A 14381-nucleotide genomic window follows, 5' to 3' on the forward strand; every position below is an offset into this window, starting at 1 on the left:
ATGTCCTGCATGTCCCTGCCCTTGATGCCGTGCCATGCCTTTTGATGGCTTTGATGTGGAACAAGATTTTTTTTTCCTTTTTTTTTTTTTTAAGTATCCATGCCATTTCCCTCTTATCTTCCCCTCCAAGTTGTGTCTGCCTCCTTCACTTTTCCCCTGCTTTTGCAATAGCTGTGAAGTGAGTTTTGGCCTCCTTTGGTCCTTTGCACTGCACATCATTTTGGCCCAGGCTACTTTCTTGTAGTCACTAAATCTCCCCATTTTCCATTTTTTGGGGGTTTTTTTCAATTGCATTTCTTTTGATCATATCTCCTTTCTGGAGTGTTTGTAAGCCTTTCTTTTCAGGGTCGCAAGATTTCGTTTCCCGTCCCGAAAGGAAATTTCCTTTCGGGAGGGGAAACGAAATCTTGCGATTTCAATGGGAATCAAAGGGGCAAGCTTTGGTGCAAGTCCCAGCACTTGACAGCATGCCATGCCTTTTGATGGCTTTTACATTGTCCAAGAGTTTTTTCTTTTTTTTTTTTTTTTTCAAGTATCCATGCCATGTCTCTCCTATCTTCCCCTCCAAGTTGTGTCTGCCTCCTTGACTTTTCCCCTGCTTTTGCAACAGCTGTGAAGTGAGTTTTGGCTACTTTTTGAGGTTTGCACTGTACTTCATTTTGGCCCAGACCACTTTCTTGTAGTCAGTAAATTTCAAAAATTTTTTTTTTCTCTCCTTCAATTTCATTCCTTTGGATGCTATCTCTATTCCATAGTGTTCCTAAGTCCTTCCTATTTGTTTTGACCTTCAGCGGGGATCAATTTTTGCCAGCCTTGGTGAATGTCCTGCATGTCCCTGCCCTTGATGCCATGCCATGCCTTTTGATGGCTTTGATGTGGAACAAGATTTTTTTTTCCTATTTTTTTTTTTTTAAATATCCATGCCATTTCCCTCTTATCTTCCCCTCCAAGTTGTGTCTGCCTCCTTCACTTTTCCCCTGATTTTGGAACAGCTGTGAGGTGGGTTTTGGCCTCCTTTGGTCCTTTGCACTGCACATCATTTCCACCCAGACCACTTTCTTGTAGTCAGTAAATTTCAAAAATTTTTTTTTTCTCTCCTTCAATTTCATTCCTTTGGATGCTATCTCTATTCCAGAATGTTCCTAAGTCCTTCTTATTTGTTTTGACCTTCAGCGGGGATCAATTTTGGCCAGCCTTGGTCTATGTCCTGCATGTCCCTGCCCTTGATGCCATGCCATGCCTTTTGATGGCTTTGATGTGGAACAAGATTTTTTTTTCCTATTTTTTTTTTTTAAATATCCATGCCATTTCCCTCTTATCTTCCCCTCCAAGTTGTGTCTGCCTACGTCACTTTTCCCCTGATTTTGGAACAGCTGTGAGGTGGGTTTTGGCCTCCTTTGGTCCTTTGCACTGCACATCATTTCCACCCAGACCACTTTCTTGTAGTCACTAAATTTCAAAAATTTTTTTTTTCTCTCCTTCAATTTCATTTCTTTGGATGCTATCTCTATTCCAGAATGTTCCTAAGTCCTTCTTATTTGTTTTGACCTTCAGCGGGGATCAATTTTGGCCAGCCTTGGTGAATGTCCTGCATGTCCCTGCCCTTGATGCCGTGCCATGCCTTTTGATGGCTTTGATGTGGAACAAGATTTTTTTTTCCTTTTTTTTTTTTTTAAGTATCCATGCCATGTCTCTCCTATCTTCCCCTCCAAGTTGTGTCTGCCTCCTTCACTTTTCCCCTGCTTTTGGAACAGCTGTGAGGTGAGTTTTGGCCTCCTTTGGTCCTTTGCACTGCACATCATTTTGGCCCAGACTACTTTCTTGTAGTCACTAAATTTCAAAAATTTTTTTTTTCTCTCCTTCAATTTCATTTCTTTGGATGCTATCTCTATTCCAGAATGTTCCTAAGTCCTTCTTATTTGTTTTGACCTTCAGCGGGGATCAATTTTGGCCAGCCTTGGTGAATGTCCTGCATGTCCCTGCCCTTGATGGCTTGCCATGCCTTTTGATGGCTTTGATGTGGAACAAGATTTTTTTTCCTTTTTTTTTTTTTAAGTATCCATGCCATTTCCCTCTTATCTTCCCCTCCAATTTGTGTCTGCCTCCTTCACTTTTCCCCTGCTTTTGGAACAGCTGTGAGGTGAGTTTTGGCCTCCTTTGGTCCTTTGCACTGCACATCATTTCAGCCCAGACTACTTTCTTGTAGTCACTAAATCTCCCCATTTTCCAATTTTTGGGGGTTTTTTTCAATTGCATTTCTTTTGATCATATCTCCTTTCTGGAGTGTTTGTAAGCCTTTCTTTTCAGGGTCGCAAGATTTCGTTTCCCGTCCCGAAAGGAAATTTCCTTTCGGGACGGGAAACGAAATCTTGCGATTTCAATGGGAATCAAAGGGGCAAGCTTTGGTGCAAGTCCCAGCACTTGACAGCATGCCATGCCTTTTGATGGCTTTTACATTGGCCAAGATTTTTTTTCTTTTTTTTTTTTTTTTCAAGTATCCATGCCATGTCTCTCCTATCTTCCCCTCCAACTTGTGTCTGCCTCCTTGACTTTTCCCCTGCTTTTGCAACAGCTGTGAAGTGAGTTTTGGCCTCTTTTTGTGGTTTGCAATGTACTACATTTTGGCCCAGACCACTTTCTTGTAGTCTCTAAATTTCAAAATTTTTTTTTTTGTCTCCTTCAATTTCATTTCTTTGGATGCTATCTCTATTCCATAGTGTTCCTAAGTCCTTCTTATTTGTTTTGACCTTCAGCGGGGATCAATTTTGGCCAGCCTTGGTGAATGTCCTGCATGTCCCTGCCCTTGATGGCTTGCCATGCCTTTTGATGGCTTTGATGTGGAACAAGATTTTGTTTTCTGTTTTTTTTTTTTAAGTGTCCATGCCATTTCCCTCATATCATCCCCTCCAACTTGTGTCTGCCTCCTTGACTTTTCCCCTGCTTTTGCAACAGCTGTGAAGTGAGTTTTGGCCTCTTTTTGAGGTTTGCACTGTACTACATTTTGGCCCAGACCACTTTCTTGTAGTCTCTAAATTTCAAAATTTTTTTTTTTGTCTCCTTCAATTTCATTTCTTTGGATGCTATCTCTATTCCATAGTGTTCCTAAGTCCTTCTTATTTGTTTTGACCTTCAGCGGGGATCAATTTTGGCCAGCCTTGGTCTATGTCCTGCATGTCCCTGCCCTTGATGCCATGCCATGCCTTTTGATGGCTTTGATGTGGAACAAGATTTTTTTTTCCTATTTTTTTTTTTTTAAATATCCATGCCATTTCCCTCTTATCTTCCCCTCCAAGTTGTGTCTGCCTCCGTCACTTTTCCCCTGCTTTTGCAACAGCTGTGAGGTGGGTTTTGGCCTCCTTTGGTCCTTTGCACTGCACATCATTTCCACCCAGACTACTTTCTTGTAGTCACTAAATTTCAAAAATTTTTTTTTTCTCTCCTTCAATTTCATTTCTTTGGATGCTATCTCTATTCCATAGCGTTCCTAAGTCCTTCTTATTTGTTTTGACCTTCAGCGGGGATCAATTTTGGCCAGCCTTGGTCTATGTCCTGCATGTCCCTGCCCTTGATGCCGTGCCATGCCTTTTGATGGCTTTGATGTGGAACAAGATTTTGTTTTCTTTTTTTTTTTTTCAAATATCCATGCCATGTCTCTCCTATCTTCCCCTCCAAGTTGTGTCTGCCTCCGTCACTTTTCCCCTGATTTTGGAACAGCTGTGAGGTGAGTTTTGGCCTCCTTTGGTCCTTTGCACTGCACATCATTTCCGCCCAGACTACTTTCTTGTAGTCACTAAATCTCCCCATTTTCCATTTTTTGGGGTTTTTTTCAATTGCATTTCTTTTGATCATATCTCCTTTCTGGAGTGTTTGTAAGCCTTTCTTTTCAGGGTCGCAAGATTTCGTTTCCCGTCCCGAAGGAAATTTCCTTTCGGGACGGGAAACGAAATCTTGCGATTTCAATGGGAATCAAAGGGGCAAGCTTTGGTGCAAGTCCCAGCACTTGACAGCATGCCATGCCTTTTGATGGCTTTTACATTGGCCAAGATTTTTTTTCTTTTTTTTTTTTTTTTTCAAGTATCCATGCCATGTCTCTCCTATCTTCCCCTCCAAGTTGTGTCTGCCTCCTTGACTTTTCCCCTGCTTTTGCAACAGCTGTGAAGTGAGTTTTGGCCTCTTTTTGAGGTTTGCACTGTACTTCATTTTGGCCCAGACCACTTTCTTGTAGTCACTAAATTTCAAAAATTTTTTTTTTCTCTCCTTCAATTTCATTTCTTTGGATGCTATCTCTATTCCAGAATGTTCCTAAGTCCTTCTTATTTGTTTTGACCTTCAGCGGGGATCAATTTTGGCCAGCCTTGGTGAATGTCCTGCATGTCCCTGCCCTTGATGGCTTGCCATGCCTTTTGATGGCTTTGATGTGGAACAAGATTTTTTTTTCCTTTTTTTTTTTTTAAATATCGATGCCATTTCCCTCTTATCTTCCCCTCCAAGTTGTGTCTGCTTCCTTCACTTTTCCCCTGATTTTGGAACAGCTGTGAGGTGAGTTTTGGCCTCCTTTGGTCCTTTGCACTGCACATCATTTTCGCCCAGACTACTTTCTTGTAGTCACTAAATCTCCCCATTTTCCATTTTTTGGGGGTTTTTTTCAATTGCATTTCTTTTGATCATATCTCCTTTCTGGAGTGTTTGTAAGCCTTTCTTTTCAGGGTCGCAAGATTTCGTTTCCCGTCCCGAAAGGAAATTTCCTTTCGGGACGGGAAACGAAATCTTGCGATTTCAATGGGAATCAAAGGGGCAAGCTTTGGTGCAAGTCCCAGCACTTGACAGCATGCCATGCCTTTTGATGGCTTTTACATTGGCCAAGATTTTTTTTCTTTTTTTTTTTTTTTCAAGTATCCATGCCATGTCTCTCCTATCTTCCCCTCCAAGTTGTGTCTGCCTCCTTGACTTTTCCCCTGCTTTTACAACAGCTGTGAAGTGAGTTTTGGCCTCTTTTTGAGGTTTGCACTGTACTACATTTTGGCCCAGACCACTTTCTTGTAGTCTCTAAATTTCAAAATTTTTTTTTTTCTCTCCTTCAATTTCATTTCTTTGGATGCTATCTCTATTCCAGAGTGTTCCTAAGTCCTTCTCATTTGTTTTGACCTTCAGCGGGGATCAATTTTGGCCAGCCTTGGTGAATGTCCTGCATGTCCCTGCCCTTGATGCCGTGCCATGCCTTTTGATGGCTTTGATGTGGAACAAGATTTTGTTTTCTGTTTTTTTTTTTTTTCAAGTATCCATGCCATTTCTCTCTTATCTTCCCCTCCAAGTTGTGTCTGCCTCCTTGACTTTTTCCCTGCTTTTACAACAGCTGTGAAGTGAGTTTTGGCCTCTTTTTGAGGTTTGCACTGTACTACATTTTGGCCCAGACCACTTTCTTGTAGTCTCTAAATTTCAAAATTTTTTTTTTTGTCTCCTTCAATTTCATTTCTTTGGATGCTATCTCTATTCCATAGTGTTCCTAAGTCCTTCTTATTTGTTTTGACCTTCAGCGGGGATCAATTTTGGCCAGCCTTGGTGAATGTCCTGCATGTCCCTGCCCTTGATGCCATGCCATGCCTTTTGATGGCTTTGATGTGGAACAAGATTTTTTTTTCCTATTTTTTTTTTTTAAATATCCATGCCATTTCCCTCTTATCTTCCCCTCCAAGTTGTGTCTGCCTCCTTCACTTTTCCCCTGATTTTGGAACAGCTGTGAGGTGAGTTTTGGCCTCCTTTGGTCCTTTGCACTGCACATCATTTCCACCCAGACCACTTTCTTGTAGTCTCTAAATTTCAAAATTTTTTTTTTTGTCTCCTTCAATTTCATTTCTTTGGATGCTATCTCTATTCCATAGTGTTCCTAAGTCCTTCTTATTTGTTTTGACCTTCAGCGGGGATCAATTTTGGCCAGCCTTGGTCTATGTCCTGCATGTCCCTGCCCTTGATGCCGTGCCATGCCTTTTGATGGCTTTGATGTGGAACAAGATTTTTTTTTCCTTTTTTTTTTTTTAAATATCGATGCCATTTCCCTCTTATCTTCCCCTCCAAGTTGTGTCTGCCTCCTTCACTTTTCCCCTGCTTTTGGAACAGCTGTGAGGTGAGTTTTGGCCTCCTTTGGTCCTTTGCACTGCACATCATTTCCACCCAGACCACTTTCTTGTAGTCACTAAATTTCAAAAATTTTTTTTTTCTCTCCTTCAATTTCATTTCTTTGGATGCTATCTCTATTCCAGAATGTTCCTAAGTCCTTCTTATTTGTTTTGACCTTCAGCGGGGATCAATTTTGGCCAGCCTTGGTCTATGTCCTGCATGTCCCTGCCCTTGATGCCGTGCCATGCCTTTTGATGGCTTTGATGTGGAACAAGATTTTTTTTTTCCTTTTTTTTTTTTTAAATATCGATGCCATTTCCCTCTTATCTTCCCCTCCAAGTTGTGTCTGCTTCCTTCACTTTTCCCCTGCTTTTGGAACAGCTGTGAGGTGAGTTTTGGCCTCCTTTGGTCCTTTGCACTGCACATCATTTCCACCCAGACCACTTTCTTGTAGTCACTAAATCTCCCCATTTTCCATTTTTTGGGGGTTTTTTTCAATTGCATTTCTTTTGATCATATCTCCTTTCTGGAGTGTTTGTAAGCCTTTCTTTTCAGGGTCGCAAGATTTCGTTTCCCGTCCCGAAAGGAAATTTCCTTTCGGGACGGGAAACGAAATCTTGCGATTTCAATGGGAATTAAAGGGGCAAGCTTTGGTGCAAGTCCCAGCACTTGACAGCATGCCATGCCTTTTGATGGCTTTTACATTGGCCAAGATTTTTTTTCTGTTTTTTTTTTTTTTTTCAAGTATCCATGCCATGTCTCTCCTATCTTCCCCTCCAAGTTGTGTCTGCCTCCTTGACTTTTCCCCTGCTTTTGCAACAGATGTGAAGTGAGTTTTGGCCTCTTTTTGTGGTTTGCACTGTACTTCATTTTGGCCCAGACCACTTTCTTGTAGTCACTAAATTTCAAAAATTTTTTTTTTCTCTCCTTCAATTTCATTTCTTTGGATGCTATCTCTATTCCAGAATGTTCCTAAGTCCTTCTTATTTGTTTTGACCTTCAGCGGGGATCAATTTTGGCCAGCCTTGGTGAATGTACTGCATGTCCCTGCCCTTGATGGCTTGCCATGCCTTTTGATGGCTTTGATGTGGAACAAGATTTTTTTTTCCTTTTTTTTTTTTTTAAGTATCCATGCCATTTCCCTCATATCATCCCCTCCAACTTGTGTCTGCCTCCTTGACTTTTCCCCTGCTTTTGCAACAGCTGTGAAGTGAGTTTTGGCCTCTTTTTGTGGTTTGCACTGCACTTCATTTTGGCCCAGACCACTTTCTTGTAGTCACTAAATTTCAAAAATTTTTTTTTTCTCTCCTTCAATTTCATTTCTTTGGATGCTATCTCTGTTCCATAGTGTTCCTAAGTCCTTCTTATTTGTTTTGACCTTCAGCGGGGATCAATTTTGGCCAGCCTTGGTGAATGTCCTGCATGTCCCTGCCCTTGATGCTTGCCATGCCTTTTGATGGCTTTGATGTGGAACAAGATTTTTTTTCCTTTTTTTTTTTTTAAGTGTCCATGCCGTTTCCCTCATATCATCCCCTCCAACTTGTGTCTGCCTCCTTGACTTTTCCCCTGCTTTTGCAACAGCTGTGAGGTGAGTTTTGGCCTCCTTTGGTCCTTTGCACTGCACATCATTTCCACCCAGACCACTTTCTTGTAGTCACTAAATTTCAAAAATTTTTTTTTTCTCTCCTTCAATTTCATTTCTTTGGATGCTATCTCTATTCCAGAAGTGTTCCTAAGTCCTTCTTATTTGTTTTGACCTTCAGCGGGGATCAATTTTGGCCAGCCTTGGTGAATGTCCTGCATGTCCCTGCCCTTGATGGCTTGCCATGCCTTTTGATGGCTTTGATGTGGAACAAGATTTTGTTTTCCTTTTTTTTTTTTAAGTGTCCATGCCATTTCCCTCATATCATCCTCTCCAACTTGTGTCTGCCTCCTTCACTTTTCCCGTGCTTTTGCAACAGCTGTGAAGTGAGTTTTGGCCTCTGGTCCTTTGCACTGCACATCATTTTGGCCCAGGCTACTTTCTTGTAGTCACTAAATCTCCCCATTTTCCATTTTTTGGGTTTTCTCTTCAATTGCATTTCTTTGGATGCTATCTCTATTCCTGAGTGTTCCTAAGTCCTTCTTTTCGGTCGATTTCGTTCCCTTCACGGGGATCAATTTTTCGGCCAGCATCTTGCGTTCAATGATCAGGGCAGCTTGTCAGTCCCAGCACTTGACAGCATGCCATGCCTTTTGATGGCTTTTACATTGGCCAAGATTTTTTTTCTTTTTTTTTTTTTTTTCAAGTATCCATGCCATGTCTCTCCTATCTTCCCCTCCAAGTTGTGTCTGCCTCCTTGACTTTTCCCCTGCTTTTGCAACAGCTGTGAAGTGAGTTTTGGCCTCTTTTTGTGGTTTGAACTGTACTTCATTTTGGCCCAGACCACTTTCTTGTAGTCACTAAATTTCAAAAATTTTTTTTTTCTCTCCTTCAATTTCATTTCTTTGGATGCTATCTCTATTCCAGAATGTTTCTAAGTCCTTCTTATTTGTTTTGACCTTCAGCGGGGATCAATTTTGGCCAGCCTTGGTCTATGTCCTGCATGTCCCTGCCCTTGATGCCGTGCCATGCCTTTTGATGGCTTTGATGTGGAACAAGATTTTTTTTTTCCTTTTTTTTTTTTTTTAAGTATCGATGCCATGTCCCTCTTATCTTCCCCTCCAAGTTGTGTCTGCTTCCTTCACTTTTCCCCTGATTTTGGAACAGCTGTGAGGTGGGTTTTGGCCTCCTTTGGTCCTTTGCACTGCACATCATTTCCACCCAGACCACTTTCTTGTAGTCACTAAATTTCAAAAATTTTTTTTTTCTCTCCTTCAATTTCATTTCTTTGGATGCTATCTCTATTCCAGAATGTTCCTAAGTCCTTCCTATTTGTTTTGACCTTCAGCGGGGATCAATTTTGGCCAGCCTTGGTCTATGTCCTGCATGTCCCTGCCCTTGATGCCGTGCCATGCCTTTTGATGGCTTTGATGTGGAACAAGATTTTTTTTTTCCTTTTTTTTTTTTTTTAAGTATCGATGCCATTTCCCTCTTATCTTCCCCTCCAAGTTGTGTCTGCTTCCTTCACTTTTCCCCTGATTTTGGAACAGCTGTGAGGTGAGTTTTGGCCTCCTTTGGTCCTTTGCACTGCACATCATTTCCACCCAGACTACTTTCTTGTAGTCACTAAATTTCAAAAATTTTTTTTTTCTCTCCTTCAATTTCATTTCTTTCGATGCTATCTCTATTCCAGATTGTTCCTAAGTCCTTCTTATTTGTTTTGACCTTCAGCGGGGATCAATTTTGGCCAGCCTTGGTCTATGTCCTGCATGTCCCTGCCCTTGATGCCGTGCCATGCCTTTTGATGGCTTTGATGTGGAACAAGATTTTTTTTTTCCTTTTTTTTTTTTTTTAAATATCGATGCCATTTCCCTCTTATCTTCCCCTCCAAGTTGTGTCTGCTTCCTTCACTTTTCCCCTGATTTTGGAACAGCTGTGAGGTGAGTTTTGGCCTCCTTTGGTCCTTTGCACTGCACATCATTTTGGCCCAGGCTACTTTCTTGTAGTCACTAAATCTCCCCATTTTCCATTTTTTGGGGGTTTTTTTCAATTGCATTTCTTTTGATCATATCTCCTTTCTGGAGTGTTTGTAAGCCTTTCCTTTCAGGGTCGCAAGATTTCGTTTCCCGTCCCGAAAGGAAATTTCCTTTCGGGACGGGAAACGAAATCTTGCGATTTCAATGGGAATCAAAGGGGCAAGCTTTGGTGCAAGTCCCAGCACTTGACAGCATGCCATGCCTTTTGATGGCTTTTACATTGGCCAAGATTTTTTTTCTTTTTTTTTTTTTTTTTCAAGTATCCATGCCATGTCTCTCCTATCTTCCCCTCCAAGTTGTGTCTGCCTCCTTGACTTTTCCCCGGCTTTTACAACAGCTGTGAAGTGAGTTTTGGCCTCTTTTTGAGGTTTGCGCTGTACTTCATTTTGGCCCAGACCACTTTCTTGTAGTCACTAAATTTCAAAAATTTTTTTTTTCTCTCCTTCAATTTCATTTCTTTGGATGCTATCTCTATTCCAGAGTGTTCCTAAGTCCTTCTTATTTGTTTTGACCTTCAGCGGGGATCAATTTTGGCCAGCCTTGGTGAATGTCCTGCATGTCCCTGCCCTTGATGCCTGCCATGCCTTTTGATGGCTTTGATGTGGAACAAGATTTTTTTTCCTTTTTTTTTTTTTTAAGTATCCATGCCATTTCCCTCTTATCTTCCCCTCCAAGTTGTGTCTGCTTCCTTCACTTTTCCCCTGCTTTTGGAACAGCTGTGAAGTGAGTTTTGGCCTCCTTTGGTACTTTGCCCTGCACATCATTTCCACCCAGACCACTTTCTTGTAGTCACTAAATTTCAAAAATTTTTTTTTTCTCTCCTTCAATTTCATTTCTTTGGATGCTATCTCTGTTCCATAGTGTTCCTAAGTCCTTCTTATTTGTTTTGACCTTCAGCGGGGATCAATTTTGGCCAGCCTTGGTCTATGTCCTGCATGTCCCTGCCCTTGATGCCGTGCCATGCCTTTTGATGGCTTTGATGTGGAACAAGATTTTTTTTTCCTTTTTTTTTTTTTAAATATCGATGCCATTTCCCTCTTATCTTCCCCTCCAAGTTGTGTCTGCCTCCTTGACTTTTCCCCTGATTTTGGAACAGCTGTGAGGTGGGTTTTGGCCTCCTTTGGTCCTTTGCACTGCACATCATTTCCACCCAGACCACTTTCTTGTAGTCACTAAATTTCAAAAATTTTTTTTTTCTCTCCTTCAATTTCATTTCTTTGGATGCTATCTCTATTCCAGAATGTTCCTAAGTCCTTCTTATTTGTTTTGACCTTCAGCGGGGATCAATTTTGGCCAAGATTTTGTTTTCTGGTTTTTTTTTTTAAGTGTCCATGCCATTTCCCTCATATCATCCCCTCCAACTTGTGTCTGCCTCCTTGACTTTTCCCCTGCTTTTGCAACAGCTGTGAAGTGAGTTTTGGCCTCTTTTTGAGGTTTGCACTGTACTACATTTTGGCCCAGACCACTTTCTTGTAGTCTCTAAATTTCAAAATTTTTTTTTTCTCTCCTTCAATTTCATTTCTTTGGATGCTATCTCTATTCCAGAGTGTTCCTAAGTCCTTCTTATTTGTTTTGACCTTCAGCGGGGATCAATTTTGGCCAGCCTTGGTGAATGTCCTGCATGTCCCTGCCCTTGATGGCTTGCCATGCCTTTTGATGGCTTTGATGTGGAACAAGATTTTTTTTTTCCTTTTTTTTTTTTTAAATATCGATGCCATTTCCCTCTTATCTTCCCCTCCAAGTTGTGTCTGCCTCCTTCACTTTTCCCCTGCTTTTGGAACAGCTGTGAGGTGAGTTTTGGCCTCCTTTGGTCCTTTGCACTGCACATCATTTCCACCCAGACCACTTTCTTGTAGTCACTAAATTTCAAAAATTTTTTTTTTCTCTCCTTCAATTTCATTTCTTTGGATGCTATCTCTATTCCAGAGTGTTCCTAAGTCCTTCTTATTTGTTTTGACCTTCAGCGGGGATCAATTTTGGCCAGCCTTGGTGAATGTCCTGCATGTCCCTGCCCTTGATGGCTTGCCATGCCTTTTGATGGCTTTGATGTGGAACAAGATTTTTTTTTTCCTTTTTTTTTTTTTAAGTATCGATGCCATGTCCCTCTTATCTTCCCCTCCAAGTTGTGTCTGCCTCCTTCACTTTTCCCCTGCTTTTGGAACAGCTGTGAGGTGAGTTTTGGCCTCCTTTGGTCCTTTGCACTGCACATCATTTCCGCCCAGACTACTTTCTTGTAGTCACTAAATCTCCCCATTTTCCATTTTTTGGGGGTTTTTTTCAATTGCATTTCTTTTGATCATATCTCCTTTCTGGAGTGTTTGTAAGCCTTTCTTTTCAGGGTCGCAAGATTTCGTTTCCCGTCCCGAAAGGAAATTTCCTTTCGGGACGGGAAACGAAATCTTGCGATTTCAATGGGAATTAAAGGGGCAAGCTTTGGTGCAAGTCCCAGCACTTGACAGCATGCCATGCCTTTTGATGGCTTTTACATTGGCCAAGATTTTTTTTCTTTTTTTTTTTTTTTTTCAAGTATCCATGCCATGTCTCTCCTATCTTCCCCTCCAAGTTGTGTCTGCCTCCTTGACTTTTCCCCTGCTTTTACAACAGCTGTGAAGTGAGTTTTGGCCTCTTTTTGAGGTTTGCACTGTACTTCATTTTGGCCCAGACCACTTTCTTGTAGTCACTAAATTTCAAAAATTTTTTTTTCTCTCCTTCAATTTCATTTCTTTGGATGCTATCTCTATTCCAGAGTGTTCCTAAGTCCTTCTTATTTGTTTTGACCTTCAGCGGGGATCAATTTTGGCCAGCCTTGGTGAATGTCCTGCATGTCCCTGCCCTTGATGCCGTGCCATGCCTTTTGATGGCTTTGATGTGGAACAAGATTTTTTTTTCCTTTTTTTTTTTTTAAATATCCATGCCATTTCCCTCTTATCTTCCCCTCCAAGTTGTGTCTGCCTCCTTCACTTTTCCCCTGATTTTGGAACAGCTGTGAGGTGAGTTTTGGCCTCCTTTGGTCCTTTGCACTGCACATCATTTCCACCCAGACCACTTTCTTGTAGTCACTAAATTTCAAAAATTTTTTTTTCTCTCCTTCAATTTCATTTCTTTGGATGCTATCTCTATTCCAGAGTGTTCCTAAGTCCTTCTTATTTGTTTTGACCTTCAGCGGGGATCAATTTTGGCCAACCTTGGTGAATGTCCTGCATGTCCCTGCCCTTGATACCGTGCCATGCCTTTTGATGGCTTTGATGTGGAACAAGATTTTTTTTTCCTTTTTTTTTTTTTAAATATCCATGCCATTTCCCTCTTATCTTCCCCTCCAAGTTGTGTCTGCCTCCGTCACTTTTCCCCTGATTTTGGAACAGCTGTGAGGTGAGTTTTGGCCTCCTTTGGTCCTTTGCACTGCACATCATTTCCACCCAGACCACTTTCTTGTAGTCACTAAATTTCAAAAATTTTTTTTTTCTCTCCTTCAATTTCATTTCTTTGGATGCTATCTCTATTCCAGAGTGTTCCTAAGTCCTTCTTATTTGTTTTGACCTTCAGCGGGGATCAATTTTGGCCAGCCTTGGTGAATGTCCTGCATGTCCCTGCCCTTGATGCCGTGCCATGCCTTTTGATGGCTTTGATGTGGAACAAGATTTTTTTTTCCTTTTTTTTTTTTTTAAGTATCCATGCCATTTCCCTCTTATCTTCCCCTCCAAGTTGTGTCTGCCTCCTTCACTTTTCCCCTGATTTTGGAACAGCTGTGAGGTGAGTTTTGGCCTCCTTTGGTCCTTTGCACTGCACATCATTTCCGCCCAGACTACTTTCTTGTAGTCACTAAATTTCAAAAATTTTTTTTTTCTCTCCTTAAATTTCATTTCTTTGGATGCTATCTCTATTCCAGAGTGTTCCTAAGTCCTTCCTATTTGTTTTGACCTTCAGCGGGGGATCAATTTTGGCCGGCCTTGGTGAATGTCCTGCATGTCCCTGCCCTTGATGCCGTGCCATGCCTTTTGATGGCTTTGATGTGGAACAAGATTTTTTTTTCCTTTTTTTTTTTTTTAAGTATCCATGCCATTTCCCTCTTATCTTCCCCTCCAAGTTGTGTCTGCCTCCTTCACTTTTCCCCTGCTTTTGGAACAGCTGTGAAGTGAGTTTTGGCCTCTTTTTGGTCTTTGCACTGTACTTCATTTTGGCCCAGACCACTTTCTTGTAGTCACTAAATTTCAAAAATTTTTTTTTTCTCTCCTTAAATTTCATTTCTTTGGATGCTATCTCTATTCCAGAGTGTTCCTAAGTCCTTCTTATTTGTTTTGACCTTCAGCGGGGATCAATTTTGGCCAGCCTTGGTGAATGTCCTGCATGTCCCTGCCCTTGATGCCGTGCCATGCCTTTTGATGGCTTTGATGTGGAACAAGATTTTGTTTTCTGTTTTTTTTTTTTTTTTCAAGTATCCATGCCATGTCTCTCCTATCTTCCCCTCCAAGTTGTGTCTGCCTCCTTCACTTTTCCCCTGCTTTTGCAACAGCTGTGAAGTGAGTTTTGGCCTCTTTTGGGTTTGCACTGTACTTCATTTGGCCCAGACCACTTTCTTGTAGTCACTAAATTTCAAAAATTTTTTTTTTCTCTCCTTCAATTTCATTTCTTTGGATGCTATCTCTATTCCA

General features: G+C 41.3%; 3 long non-coding RNA genes across 9 annotated transcripts; 1 reads left to right on the plus strand and 2 right to left on the minus strand.

Annotated features, from left to right (window-relative positions):
* Positions 1–695: 695 nt before the first annotated feature.
* On the minus strand, positions 696–3331 carry LOC127061135 (uncharacterized). The gene is made up of 3 exons (XR_007780608.1): positions 2748–3331; positions 1168–1548; positions 696–785 (listed from the first exon to the last, which is right to left on the minus strand). It is a non-coding gene; the product is annotated as an uncharacterized LOC127061135 (long non-coding RNA).
* On the plus strand, positions 744–13250 carry LOC127061133 (uncharacterized). Of its 7 annotated transcripts, XR_007780600.1 has the most exons (7): positions 756–999; positions 2141–2602; positions 5384–5741; positions 6122–6502; positions 7703–7840; positions 11661–12722; positions 13102–13250. It is a non-coding gene; the product is annotated as an uncharacterized LOC127061133 (long non-coding RNA). The 7 variants fall into 7 exon arrangements; XR_007780602.1 differs by lacking the exon at positions 6122–6502 and having other exon boundaries at positions 749–999; XR_007780603.1 differs by lacking the exons at positions 6122–6502; positions 7703–7840 and having other exon boundaries at positions 744–999; positions 11523–12722.
* Positions 10836–14262, minus strand: LOC127061134 (uncharacterized). The gene is made up of 3 exons (XR_007780607.1): positions 14033–14262; positions 11691–12889; positions 10836–11003 (listed from the first exon to the last, which is right to left on the minus strand). It is a non-coding gene; the product is annotated as an uncharacterized LOC127061134 (long non-coding RNA).
* Between the last annotated feature and the right edge of the window lie 119 nt (positions 14263–14381).

The sequence above is a fragment of the Serinus canaria genome, unplaced genomic scaffold, assembly GCF_022539315.1.
Source record: "Serinus canaria isolate serCan28SL12 unplaced genomic scaffold, serCan2020 HiC_scaffold_92, whole genome shotgun sequence".
NCBI classification, from domain to species: domain Eukaryota; kingdom Metazoa; phylum Chordata; class Aves; order Passeriformes; family Fringillidae; genus Serinus; species Serinus canaria.